At 40.3% G+C, this 13346-nt stretch overlaps 1 pseudogene; it reads right to left on the reverse strand.

Annotated features, from left to right (window-relative positions):
• Positions 1 to 2414: 2414 nt before the first annotated feature.
• Positions 2415 to 6602, reverse strand: LOC147913340 (regulatory solute carrier protein family 1 member 1-like; annotated as a pseudogene).
• Between the last annotated feature and the right edge of the window lie 6744 nt (positions 6603 to 13346).

Here is a 13346-nt window from a genome sequence, read left to right on the forward strand (position 1 = left end):
CAGATTGGCTGGCACCTTGATCTGGGACTTTTAGCTTCCAAAACTGGGAGAAAGTCAATTCCTATCGTTTAAGCCACCAGTGTGTGGTATTTTGTTACAGCAGCCCATGCTGAATAAGACACCATCTGTTTTGTAATATGCACAATTATTTTTTCGAGCAAGTCGATGATATGCCATTAACTGTAAGATGCATCCCAATTCCAACGATGTTGACATGGGAAATGTTAAAAAAAAAGATGAATTACAATATTTTTGAAAAATAGTTTTTAAATACTAAAAATAAATATGACAATAATGACCTGAGTTATTTAAAGTAGCTTTTCCTTAGAAAAGCTAATAGTCTACTTCCATCATCAGATCTTTGTTTCATGGCCTCTTAAACTGTTAGAGAATGAGAAGTTGCACAGTTCATGCATGAGAAAACTAGAGTCAAAAATGGGCAAACGGATATAAAACCAAAGCTTAAATTTTTATTGTTCACATTGGGAATTGAACTCAATTTCCCCAGAAAGCCTCAGATATTGACAAAATAGTGCCTTATCAGGCTATGTCTGCTAATACTTCACTAAGAAAATGTAAATTTCCTCAATTTCCCTCCTTCTACCCCAAATCTTGTACATCCCTTTTGTTTCAGAATTATCAGACTCCTTTCAAAGGTTAGCACCTCTCCTCTGTTGATCTCATCTTTCCTGGGGCATTAGCCTATCTTCTCTTTTCCCATTTTCAGTCTCTCTCCCAATGGCCTCCTCTCCTCAGCCAGGAAAGACACAGAGTTCCCTCTCCTTAAATAGAAACAGAAAACCACACACAAATAAGCCATTCCTAGTCCCTACTTCTGCCCTCAAGCTTTAAACTCCTTTCTTCTTTCCTTTCCAAAAGGGTCCCATAAGCCTTGCCTACGCCCTCATCCTTCATTCTCCTCTCAACCCACTGCAACCTGGCTGCTCTATAACACAACTGTACCTCACGTCTCTCAGGTTTTCCTGCCACGTGCTTCCATCACTAGGTTTTATAACATCACCCTTGGGAAAAACTACAGTTGAATTCCACAGAGTAGTCGTGCTGCTGGCACCTCTGGGACTGATCATTAGCACGCGGACTAGAATGAAGTCACTGGTCATCCAGCAAGCAAGAAGCTTCAAATAGCTAACGTGCTAATCAAGTGAAGGATTCTTGATGCTGAGGAAGGCACGAAAGGAGGTGGTTGCAGGGTATAAGGGCAAACAGGGAACAGCATCATGCTAAGGTGGTGGGGCCAAGGAAAATATCAGCTGTGTGTGGAATGAGGTTTAAGCTCTATGTCACAGTAGGTGAAAACCAATGCCATTGGTGTCATTTATAAATACCTGAGAGCCAACCAGTAAAGAAAAAAAAACTATATAATTAGTTTCTTAAGGACTAAGGACTAGAATCTATAAGCCCAGAGGTCCACCACGCCACACTGCATTCTTGTTTAAATCAACAGATCCAGGAAAACAGAAGTTACTCAGTCACAGCTTTATCTAAAGTAATTGCACAAAATATTCAATAACCTGTATAAGTGCTTTAGAGATTGCGATTTACACATAATAAAAATTTCCACGTCAAAATATAACATAGTTTTGGGGCTGGCCCAGTGGTGTAGTGGTTAAGTTCGTGCACTCCACTTTGGTGGCCTGGGGTTTGCAGGTTCTGATCCCGGGTGCAGACTGACGCACCACTTATCAAGCCATGTTGTGGCAGGCGTCCCACATATAAAAAAGTAGAGGAAGATGGGCACGGATGTTAGCCCAGGGCCAATCTTCCTCAGCAAAAAGAGGATTGGCAACGGATGTTAGCTCAGGGCTAATCTTCCTCACCAAAAATATATATACATATACGTATAGTTTTTCCTCCATTTTTTTAGTTTTCAATTATTCTTCAATTTCCTGTTTTAATGGATGAGTCATAATGCAAAGAGTACTGGAAATAATTCAAAACACCAAACTATGTGGTTAAAAGTTTATAACGTGACAATTGAGTCAACAAGACATACCTCGCCACAGCACAGAGAGCCACAGTGTTAAGCTGATCCGCTTCTAGCTGCACAAGTGGTGGGATTTCCTAGCAGCTTCTGCTTTTCAAAGATTCACTATCATTCTAAAGTGATATGTTATACATAAAACCATCAATTTCATACCAGAATATATCATCTTTATGAGAATAAAAAGCTTCTGTATGCACATACTGCCAACACATTTCAAAAGGCCTAAATTTTAATAAGTAAAATAGACAAATTATCAGACAAAAGATCATTAATTACTTTGGCTGGGAAAGAATCTTTAAAAATATCTGGCTCTACATTCTGCTGGCAGGTTTCTACATGTACTGCATACATCTGGGCATGCATGTATGTCTATATAGCTTTTTTAAGGGAATGGCATATGGTCTAGTACATTTTTCCATGGTCATGTAGGAACTACAACATTCTTTGCTAGCAAAACAAGAACAGCTAGGTATGCAGTCTGCCAACTCGATGCAAAACCTGGAGAGCTTCCTGCATGGAGAATCCAGTCAATAGTGCAGTAGGAAAAATTAATGGTAGAAGGTTGGAGGGACTTAATGATGGATGGCCTTGCAGCTTCAGGACTGGCATTTTCTCTGGTTTCAGGCCTATCAATGGATTCTGTGGGCCCCGATTCAAGTCTTTAACCAATTTGGAACTGGATGGCAAGGAAGTAGTTTGCTCAGAAGTCTGACTGAGTGCATCTGCCTCATCTGCTAAGAGCTTGGGTGAAATTTCTGCACCTAAGGTGCAATGTAGCTGATTAGATGTTTCAGCTGGGATTAGAATGACAGAACTGCTCTCATTTATTAATTTCCTTGACTTGGAGCTCTGTTTCCTACCACCTGACATGCCATCACCCCCCTGAAGTTAACATTTTTGACATCTTCTATTTTAGCATTAGGTAAAGTGCCTGTTAATTAAAAATATAATAAATTTTTATTTACATATATAATAATATATATATTATATGCTATTTTTAAATTAACATCGCGTATCAGTGTGAAACATTGGTTACAATTAATGAATTAATATTGATACATTATTGTTAACAAATGTCCATAGTTTATATTAGGGTCCACTCTTTGTATTGTATAGTTCTATGGGTTTTGTGAAATGCGTGATGTCATATATCCACCATTACAGTATCATAGAAGTTTCACTGCCCTAAAAATCCCCTGTGCTGTACTTACTCATCTCCCGCCCCTACCCAAAAAAACCCCTGGCAACCACTTATCTTTTTACTGTCTCCATAGTTTTGCCTTTTCCAGAATGTCATATAGTTGGAATCACACAGTATTTAGCCTTTTCAGACTGGTTGCTTTCACTTAGCAATATGCCTTTAAGGTTCCTCCATGTCTTTTTGTGGCTTGATAAATATTTCATCACTGAATAATATTGCACTGTATGGATATACCACCGTTTGTCGATCCATTCACCTACTGAAGGACATCTTGGTTATTTCCAGTCTTTGGTAATTATAAATAAAGCTGTTATAAACATCCATGTGCAGGTTTTCATATGGACATGCCTGTTAATTCTTCAGTAGTCCTCATCAATACAGGCGGAGTCTGATGACAGCTGACTTGTGGACACCATTCATTCTGGGCAGCCATAACATATTCACTCTGGGTCCATTTTTCCTTAAAGCTCTTTAATACTTGTTTGGCTCTCAGCTACCGTTGGTGATTGGCAGATAACTTCTGCAGATGTATTTTCTGAAGCTCTAACAACCAAAAGTTTATCAAGTTCCTTCAAGGCTGCTGTTTTGGATGAATGAGTTTCCTCGGTTGACTCTACAGAGGGTTGACATCTGCCACAGAGACTTAAAGAGAGGGAGCAATTCCCATCCATAAATGTGGCAATTCCTCATTTGTTCCAGACATGTCAACGTTACTTTCCGGGACTATCAATCCCCAGTGGAAATACAATTAACTTAAAATTTCAGATGAAGAGTCATATTCTGATGCTTCTGTTTCCATAAGGGGACTATCTAAGTTGAGATCAGATGCACCAATGTTCTTGACATTGCTATTCTGATATGTACTTCCACAGCCAAAGGAAGAATATTTTTCCCTGTACCTGGAAGGTCCACATTCTGCTGTAGATGGTCTTCTTTCATCTCAGCTTCCAAATCAACAGGTGGTTGTTGGTTCTGTTGCCTGTTTCCAGGAAGTTTGTGGTCCCTTGTGTTACAAAGATGTTCCTGGTCACACGGAGCATTCTGTTGATCAGTCTCATGCTCTGGATCTCCTGCTTCTCTGTGCTGCTGAAAGCCATTCACTTGACTCTGATTCTGATGTTCTAGATGCCAGCTCTTCTCACTTAGAAACATCTGTGGTCAATGCATCATGGTACTTTTGACAGAAAAACTAGCTTCCTTTCTTGGGTGGTGATGGAATTTGAGATCCTGGGTGCTTTTTTCAGCAGGCAGTTTCTTTAGATTATCTCCAGCAACTGCTCTTGCTGATGAATTCTGCAGAGACACAGCTGGCCTCCAGTCTGACAGAGTAGCGTGCTAAACGAGTATGATCAGAAAGATCCTGTAGAGAGAAGAATGTTCTTTTTTCCCTCCATTTTTAATTTCTTCATTTAAAAAATCAATATTGCCAGGTATATACCCCAAAGAATTGAAAGCAAGAGCTCACAGAGATATTTGCACACTCATGTTCATAGCAGCATTACTCGCAATAGCCGAAGGTGGAAGCAACTTAAGTTTCCATCTATGAATGAATGCATAAACAAAATGTAGACAAAATGTGGTATATACAGTGGAATAATATCCATCCTTAAAAAGAAAGGAAATTGACATTGCTGCAACATGGATGAAACTTGAGGACATTATGCTAAGTGAAATAGCCAATCACCAAAGGACAAATACTAAATTCTACTAATAAAAGGCACCTAGAGTAGTCAAATTCATAGAGACAGGAAGTAGAATGGTGGTTGCCAGGAGCTGGGGGGAAAGGTGAATGGAGAGTTCTTGTTTCATAGGGATAGTTTCAGCTTTGCAAGATGATAAAAGTTCTGGAGATGAATGATGAAGATGGTTGCACAACCATGTGAAACTGTACACTTAAATGCCAGTAACCTATACACTTAAAAATGGTTAAATGGTAAGTTTTATGTTATGTATATTTTATGACAATTTTTAAAAAATCAATATTGCAGTTAACGCAATAATGCTACACAACTAGCACTTTAATCTTGGGTGACCATAAATCCTGGTTTGCTGGGGCAGTCCCTGTTTGCGCTGTGCTTCTTTTCTCAGGGCAATCATTAATAATGCCTCCTTCACTCTCAGAAGTGTCCCAGATTGAATAATAAGTCACATGGTCACCTTAGATCTATTTCATAATTGCATAAATCATTGCATTGCCATCTTCATTGGCAAATGTCTCAACATTCAGAATGTGCCTGCGTTTTCTCAAATTACTACAATTATAAACTTGATGTCCTGTAGAATGTTATGGGCTCTGATCTTTTTTTTTTTTTTTGACTTAACACCCATTTATTAGCTCACAATTCTGTAGGTCAGCAGTTTGGCACAACATGGCTGAGTTTTCTGCTCAGGATATGACAGGGCTGAAACCAAGATATTGGCCAGGCTGAGCTCCCATCTAGAAGCTTTGGGGGGAAATCTGCTTCCAAGCCCATTCTTGGAATTGCATTCAATTTCTTGTGCTTGTGGGACTGAAGTTCTGATGGGACTGAGGTCACTTTTCCTTGCTGCCACCTTTAACATTTTTTAAAGATTACTGATTACTTGCTGAGCGTTGACTAAAGTACCAAATGCAATCCTCTTTTCTTACAAACTCATTATTTCTTTAAACACTTAAAAACCTCTAACTTTTGACAAGCTGACTTACTTCAATTGCTGTGGGTTAAAGGGAGCAGATAAAAGACATGGCCCTAGACAGTTGCCATTTTTTGCCTCTCTTGGCTGCCTTTTTGTTGTTTTGTTATTGTTAAAAATATCAGCAGAGGAGCCGGCCTGATGGCGCAAGTGGTTAAGTGCGCACGCTCCGCTGCGGCGGCCCAGGGTTCGCGGGTTCGGATCCCGGGTGCGCACCGACGCACCGCTTGTCAAACCATGCTGTGGCGGCGTCCCATATAAAGTAGAGGAAGATGGGCATGGATGTTAGCCCAGGGCCAGTCTTCCTCAGCAAAAAGAGGAGGATTGGCGGATGTTAGCTCAGGGCCGATCTTCCTCACACACACACAAAAATATATCAGCAGGGCCGGCCCCGTGGCTTAGCGGTTAAGTGCGCCTGCTCCACTGCTGGCGCCCCGGGGTTCAGATCCCGGGCGCGCACCGACACATCGCTTCTCCGGCCATGCTGAGGCTGCGTCCCACATACAGCAACCAGAGATGTGCAGCTATGACATACAACTATCTACTGGGGCTTTGGGGGAGAAAAATAAATTAATTAATTAATTAATTTAAAAAAATATATATATCAGCAGATAGTCTTTGAAGTCAGAAATATGTTTATGTTTCAATTAACTCCACCTTCCCCCTCACCATGAGAGAATATATCACTTTCTCTTTAGGAAAGCCACTGTTCTCCATCCTCATGATAAGAGTCCCATATTACCATAAACCTTTACTGCTGTCTCCCTCAGACCATCAGCCTCTCAAGGGCAGAGCCATCTATCTTTAGCATCTAGCACCAATCTCGGTACAAAAGAGGTTCTTAATATCCACCTCTTGAGTCAGTGAATAAACAAATCATTCAATGATATTCAAATGCTAGTCTTGCTTGGTTCTCCTCATACTCATATTTTGCTTTAAAAATATACAAAAAAACCCATGCACTCTCTCCCCACCTCCCTGCTTCAATTTGGCCCACCAATGATCAATGAGAGTGACTTCAGATTTGGACATTCTTCTAATGTATAATACACTTGGCAAATCAAAAGATCATTTTGATTTTCAATCCATGAAAGGAGTCGTGTCCTACAACTTAATCTTCAACAAAGCTCCATATAGCTGAAGACAAGAACTCATCCCCCTTGTAACCCAGAGGGAGGAAAATCCTGGTTTTTCTCTTGAATGTTTACTCAAATATGAAGGAAAGACAAAAATTGGGGGGAGGGAGAAGCTGAAATTAGAGAGGTCATTAATGTGTTACTATAACAGAGAAAGATGAATACTACTTACTCTCCCTTACAATTAATCAAATAATAATATAACGTTAGATTCAAACAGTTCCCTCCTGAGAATACACTATAAATGCGATTTAAGTGGGGGCTCAGTATGGAAGACAGTGGATTTGTTTTAAAGCTGCATTCAAAGAGCAAGAGCACTGTTTTTATTTTGATGCGTCATTTATTTATTTATTTATTTTTTGCTGAGGAAAATTTGCCCTGAGCTAACATCTGTTCCAGTCTTCCTCTATTTTGTATGCGGGCCACTGTCATAGCTTGGCTGTGGACAAGTGGTGTAGGTCTGTACCCAGGAACCAAACCCAGGCCGCCGAAGTGGAGCGCGTCAAACCTAACCACTAGGCCACAGGGCCGGCCCCCTAATGTGTTTATTTCTGGTGGCTTGGGGTGGAGTGGCTGGACTCTTGCTGTCACCACTGGACTCAAAAGAACATACTCATATTTGAGTGTGGCTTACCCCAAGCAACATTTGTAATTCTGCACTTAAATGCTTTCATCACCTACCAGAAAAGATATCTGAATGGAGTCTTCTTTTGAGAAGTAAAAATCGATTTAAAAAAATATATGACTGACAAATTCACTAAGTAACTCCATTTGTCTCAGCTACTCTTCTCTCATTTCCTAGCTCCAAATATCAGAGGCAAATATAAAATTAGTTCATTCAATAATCAAGACTAATTCCTAGATGTGCTAACGTAATTTCTGAGTGCAAATAAATGATAATTTATTACTTAGCAATAGTAGAAATCCAATCATATCTATTTTAATAGTTTGCAAAAAAGGAATGTGACAAGCACCATGGAACAAAATAAGTGATTAGAGTGAATTCAAGCATAGTCTTATTTTAATCTCCAATTAACAGGTCATTTCTAACTTTGGAACCCTTAAAAAAGCAGCATTAAAGTCACAGAGCAAAGAAAGATTCAGTGGAAACACAGATACACAGACGATTCATCTAATGAAAGAACCAGCCTGCCAGGAGCTATTATTTCTCTGCTCAGACACTACATTTTTCCTTTGTATTGCTGTTCACTAAACCGGTGGGCTATCTGGGACTTGGGTGGAGAAGACCTTTTTAAAACCATTTTCCTGATATTTTACTTTGATTACTAAACCAAAACAAAGGAATATTATTTCATATGCAAATAGAGCCACGTGCAGAGGCACGCGCTTGATAATTTTTAGTTATTTATTTGCTTATGCCTTTTCCAGCAATTTCAACTGTAATGACTATCACATCCATCTGTTTAAAATGGAAATTGGTTAGCAACTAGATCTTTTTTTGATTCTTACAATATATCATCTACCTGCTTTGAATGAAATAGTCTAGCTAAGCCTCTGATGAAATATGTTTTTGATAAGTGTTAGACCTGATGGAGTGTCACTCAGCATTCATTCCAGTCTCCTTCAAGTGTGCATTCCTCTATCTCTGAGGCTGGAAAGCTATAAACTACATTGCCCAGAGTCCCTTGCAGCTAGGGCTCTGGGCACAGATTAGGTTCTGCCAGTGAGATGAGATGGATGAGAAGAGAAGTGGAGGGCATCTAAGGAAGATGTTTGCTAGCTTGTTTTTGTTTTTGGTAGCCATGTCCAGTCACTAGCTTCCTGGGTGGAGTGACACTTTGCAGCAGCTCCTCTGATCACTGGAACACAGCTCAAACAGTGTGCTCTGGATGCCAGCAGCTCCCTTGGTGGCTCTGATTCCCAGGTTCCAGGCTGTAGCAATGATGGCAGCAACCCTGGGGGCCGGTCCAGCCGTGCTCTCTTGCAATCATCCCTCAAGCTCAGCCTGGATCCTCTCCTCTCCTTTAAGTTGCAGCCTTCCCTTGCAACCTACTTGTGAGCACCTAATTCCCATATTAAATCCTTTCTGCTTCAAGTAGCTAGGATAGTTTCTGTTATCTGCAACCTGACATAAAAAAAAAAAAAAAGAGAAGGGAGAGATGGGAGCATTCAGTGCACAAGACAGCAGGCAATGTCGAGAGAACCACAAAAGGGAAAAAGGTTGTGCCCATCTGACATATACAGTTATGCATCAAGAAACAGGAAGAAGGTCACAGGCCATACCATCCAGAGCTACCCCATCAGGGCCAACATTCTTTAGGGCCCGAGGTTGAGGCCAAAGCATAATCATAAAGGCTGAGAAATAATCATGGGGACCTCTGGAGAGAAAGAGAAAAAACATTAAAGAAAAAATGACAAAGAGGGGAAAGAGGAAGGAAAGAGAAGACAGAAGGGAATAGGAAAAAACAAAGAGAATGAAACCATGCATATGGTGAAGAGGATCATATGCCAAATTCTCACGTGACCTTGACGCATGACCTTGCCAGGATGGTGGGGGAAAGCAATCCACCAAGGGATTCCTGCTGCAGCCCTGCAGGCCTACGTCACAGCTTCTCAGAGTCTGTATTCTCAAACACAGACTCAGGAAGCCTTCCCACAGGAGAAGTACAAGTGAATCAGTCCCTACAGCTCTTGAATAGATACATAGCTTCAAACTGGATAAATACACATATTTTTGTTTAAAATACATATTTTACTTATACTATATAAATGTTATATATTTTATTTATATTATTATATAATTAAAATACATATTTTATTCTTGCTAGCTGGAAATATACAAAATATATATTTTAAACAAAAATCTTTTCAATTAAAAAGAGAAAATTAATCCAAATGTTTTCAGTCAGATAATTAATAATGCAAAGAGTTGACAAACTAGTCAATTATGGTAAATATTGGTTTAGGTTTTGATTAGCTAAAAAAATGATTGTAAATATCCTTTTTATAATTCAATAGCATAGTCTGAAAAAACTCCTAAGGTTAGATGTTTACATAAAACAATTAAGAGTTCTACTGAGACTGTAATCCTTAACATAAAAGAAAAAAAATGTGGGCCGGCCCTGTGGCTTGGTGGTTAAGTGCGCGCGCTGCGATGCTGGTGGCCCGGGTTCGGATCCCGGGTGCGCATCGAGGCACCACTTCTCCGTTCATCCTGAGGCCGAGTCCCACATACAGCAACTAGAAGGATGTGCAGCTACGACACACAACTATCCACTGGGGCTTTGGGGGGAAAAATAAAATAAATAAAATCTTTAAAAAAAAAAAAAAAAAAAAAGAAAAAAAATGTCTCATAGCCCAGGCCTAGTGTTCCAGCCTCATTCACACATCTCCCCCTTCTTCAAGGATACCTATTCTCTCCAACGTCCTCCCCCACAGTGCACGTGTGCAGAGACCTTGCAGGGCTGTTCACTGGGCATTAAAAGCTCTTCCTTCCCCAAGGACTTTCCTTCACAACCCCAATATCACTTCCTTAAACAAGCATTCCTGACTTCTTTCCCTCACAGGTCAAACTCCCCCTTTCTGACCTTGACATTTTTCCTGCACAGCACTTAGCACAGTTATAATTTACAGGTTTACCAACGTATTCCCCACAGACCTGCGTTCCATGAGGGGTCAGGTCTGTTTTTCTTGCTGTTGCATCCTGAAGGCTTGGCGTGGTGCCTTAGGTGCCTTGGAAATGTCGAACAATTGAAAACCTGAATGAATGTTAGTGCTGCTTCATCCCCGAAGTCCAAATACTCCATTTCTAAATAATGACTGATGTTCTCTACATTTCTAACTGTCCAGGGGAAACCAGGAATTATTATCATTTTATGAGGGTCATACTTTTTTGTGTGTGTGAGGAAGACTAGCCCTGAGGTAACACCTGTTGCCAATCCTCCTCTTTTTGCTGAGGAAGATTGGCCCTGGGCTAACATCGGCACCCATCTTGCTCTACTTTATATGTGGGACGCCTGCCACAGCATGGCTTGACAAGCGGTGGGTAGGTCCGTGCCTGGGATCCGAGCCTGCCAACCCCCGGCTGCGGAAGCGGAGCACCTGAACTCAACCACTACGCCACCCGGCCAGCCCCTTGAGGGTCATACTTCTAATGGCATTAACAGAAACGAGTTAATTAAATGTTTAAATTTGATTTTAGAATTTCAATTGGCCATCTCTTCCCTCCCCCACTATCTCATCATTATCTCCAAAAACAACCACAGGTAACTTCTTTAACCTGGGTAAGCCGAAGGCCTATCTAAGGTAGAGGAGATCCAAGTTTGACATTGTGAGCCTCTCAAAGGACACTGATTACTGAGTCTAGTCTACACTACAGTATATACTATAAGAGTATACTAAGTATACCAGGACAGGGAATTGACTCATTTACCCAAATATTCCATTCTACCCTCAATTATGCTGCAACCCCTCTGCAGCCCCCAGGAGATGATATTTATGTCAACAATCTTCACCTTCTTGTAAGACTGCTCACAATGTGCTGACAGTGCACCGCCATTTTACACCAATTATTCCATTTGCTCCTCACCACCACCTTAGGAAGTATCATTATCCCCATTTCACGGACGAGGAAATGGCTCAGAGCTGGGAGTCACTCCAGCGATGGAGTTCAAACTCTAAATTCCTTCTCTTGGGTGGTTAGAAGTTTCTCTGGATGGGAAGTAAGTACCCAAAGTCAATGACGTCAACTCCTTTTGGATACCTCTTAGCTAAAGGTCCACGCTATGTACTCTTAGGACGTCAAGAGAAGAGAAGCACAAAGTTGAAGGACATCAACTGGCCATTTAGCACCACTCTACTTTCAGTCCTACCAGAGACCAAACTATGCCAGGATCAGGCTCGATATTTAATTCCTTCAGTCTGTCCTTCAATAAATCCCTAGTATCTTAATACTTTCATGCCATTCTTCTCAGAACACTTCCTAAGTTATCTACCAGTAAAAACATAAGGTTGCACAGACAGGTGCTGACCGCCTAATCTCAACAATGCATTATACCAAGGGCTAAATTACAATGAGAGCTTGACCCCACTGCTATTTAAAATACAAATCAGAACATCAACGTGCAGTAAACACAAGGATTTGGTTGCATTGTTTTCTCAACATTAAGATCCTGTATATTGCCAAGCTTGTTTGGTCCTTTGTGCCTTCTTCAAAGCAATAATAGAGCCCTCATCATAATGCGTTTCAAATTTTGGACACCAGTTTTCTAACGGTGCATATGAATTATTTACAGGTGAGATGCATGTAAGTATTCACATATCCACCTGTCAGCAATACTCTGAGCATTAATGCCTTCTTTACAGTCCTCTTAATCTGGTTTTAGAAGATCCACATAAACAGAGATGTAAGATTTACTGGGAAAGCCCTCCTGCCCCTCCATTTTAAGGCAGAGTTAACCATGCAGACATAGCATTTTCAATTTCCATCCCTCCGATAAGTAAAATTTTATGAAAACCTTTGAACTACCTTGGTGCTTTAGCTATATTAAGACAAACACACAAAAGGACAAATTATTTCCAAAGAACATCATTACAGTAATTGAATCTTTCTAGAAATAGGATTTGAATTAAGAGAAGAGTCTCTTTTGAATTAAGAGAAGAGTCTGTAGAGAGCTCCCTTCTCACATCTGACCAAATGCATTAACAAAGTTCTCTGGGGCAGTTTCCTTAGTGAAGAGATACTTTCCAGCTCGTCAAGGTCTCCTTTAAAAGAAGTTCTGTGCAATCAAAGGCCATCAGGGAGTCGCTTCTTTCTTCTCAAATGACCCTCTCCTCTGAGCTTCTCTAAAGCATCCCTCACCAACACTAGAGAGTCTTTTACACCGCATTTTCAGCCAGGCATCAAGGACAGAAAAACCTACAATTCTCCCTTCACTAAACTTCAAGACAAATTAACCATTTCTTAGCCAGTAACGTCAGAGTCGACATGCTAATAAGTCACATGAATAATAGTACTTTTAGCAGCTGAAACGTGGGGGTTAAATGCCAATCGTTACCTATGATATTGCTAATAACCTTAACCTTAAAGCGATATAGATATATTCCAGCTCTTTGCAGGCACGAAATGTTCCATATAATTTATTAAATTCATGCACCAACCGATATAAAGCTTTGCACATAGATATTTACAGCCTTAAGCTCCTTCTACATAAGCATTGTCTGCTTACAACATTTTTACAAAGAACCCAGGTAATACCAAAAAGCAAACATATAGCAAATATTATACAAACCTACCATCCCATTTTGATATTCTTTCTTAAACTGTATTTTTGTCGTCAGCTTTGAATATTTCAATACACTCTTTCAGATC

The sequence above is a fragment of the Ceratotherium simum genome, chromosome 28, assembly GCF_057802395.1.
Source record: "Ceratotherium simum simum isolate JZ-2026a chromosome 28, ASM5780239v1, whole genome shotgun sequence".
In the NCBI taxonomy this organism is placed as follows: Eukaryota; Metazoa; Chordata; class Mammalia; order Perissodactyla; family Rhinocerotidae; genus Ceratotherium; species Ceratotherium simum.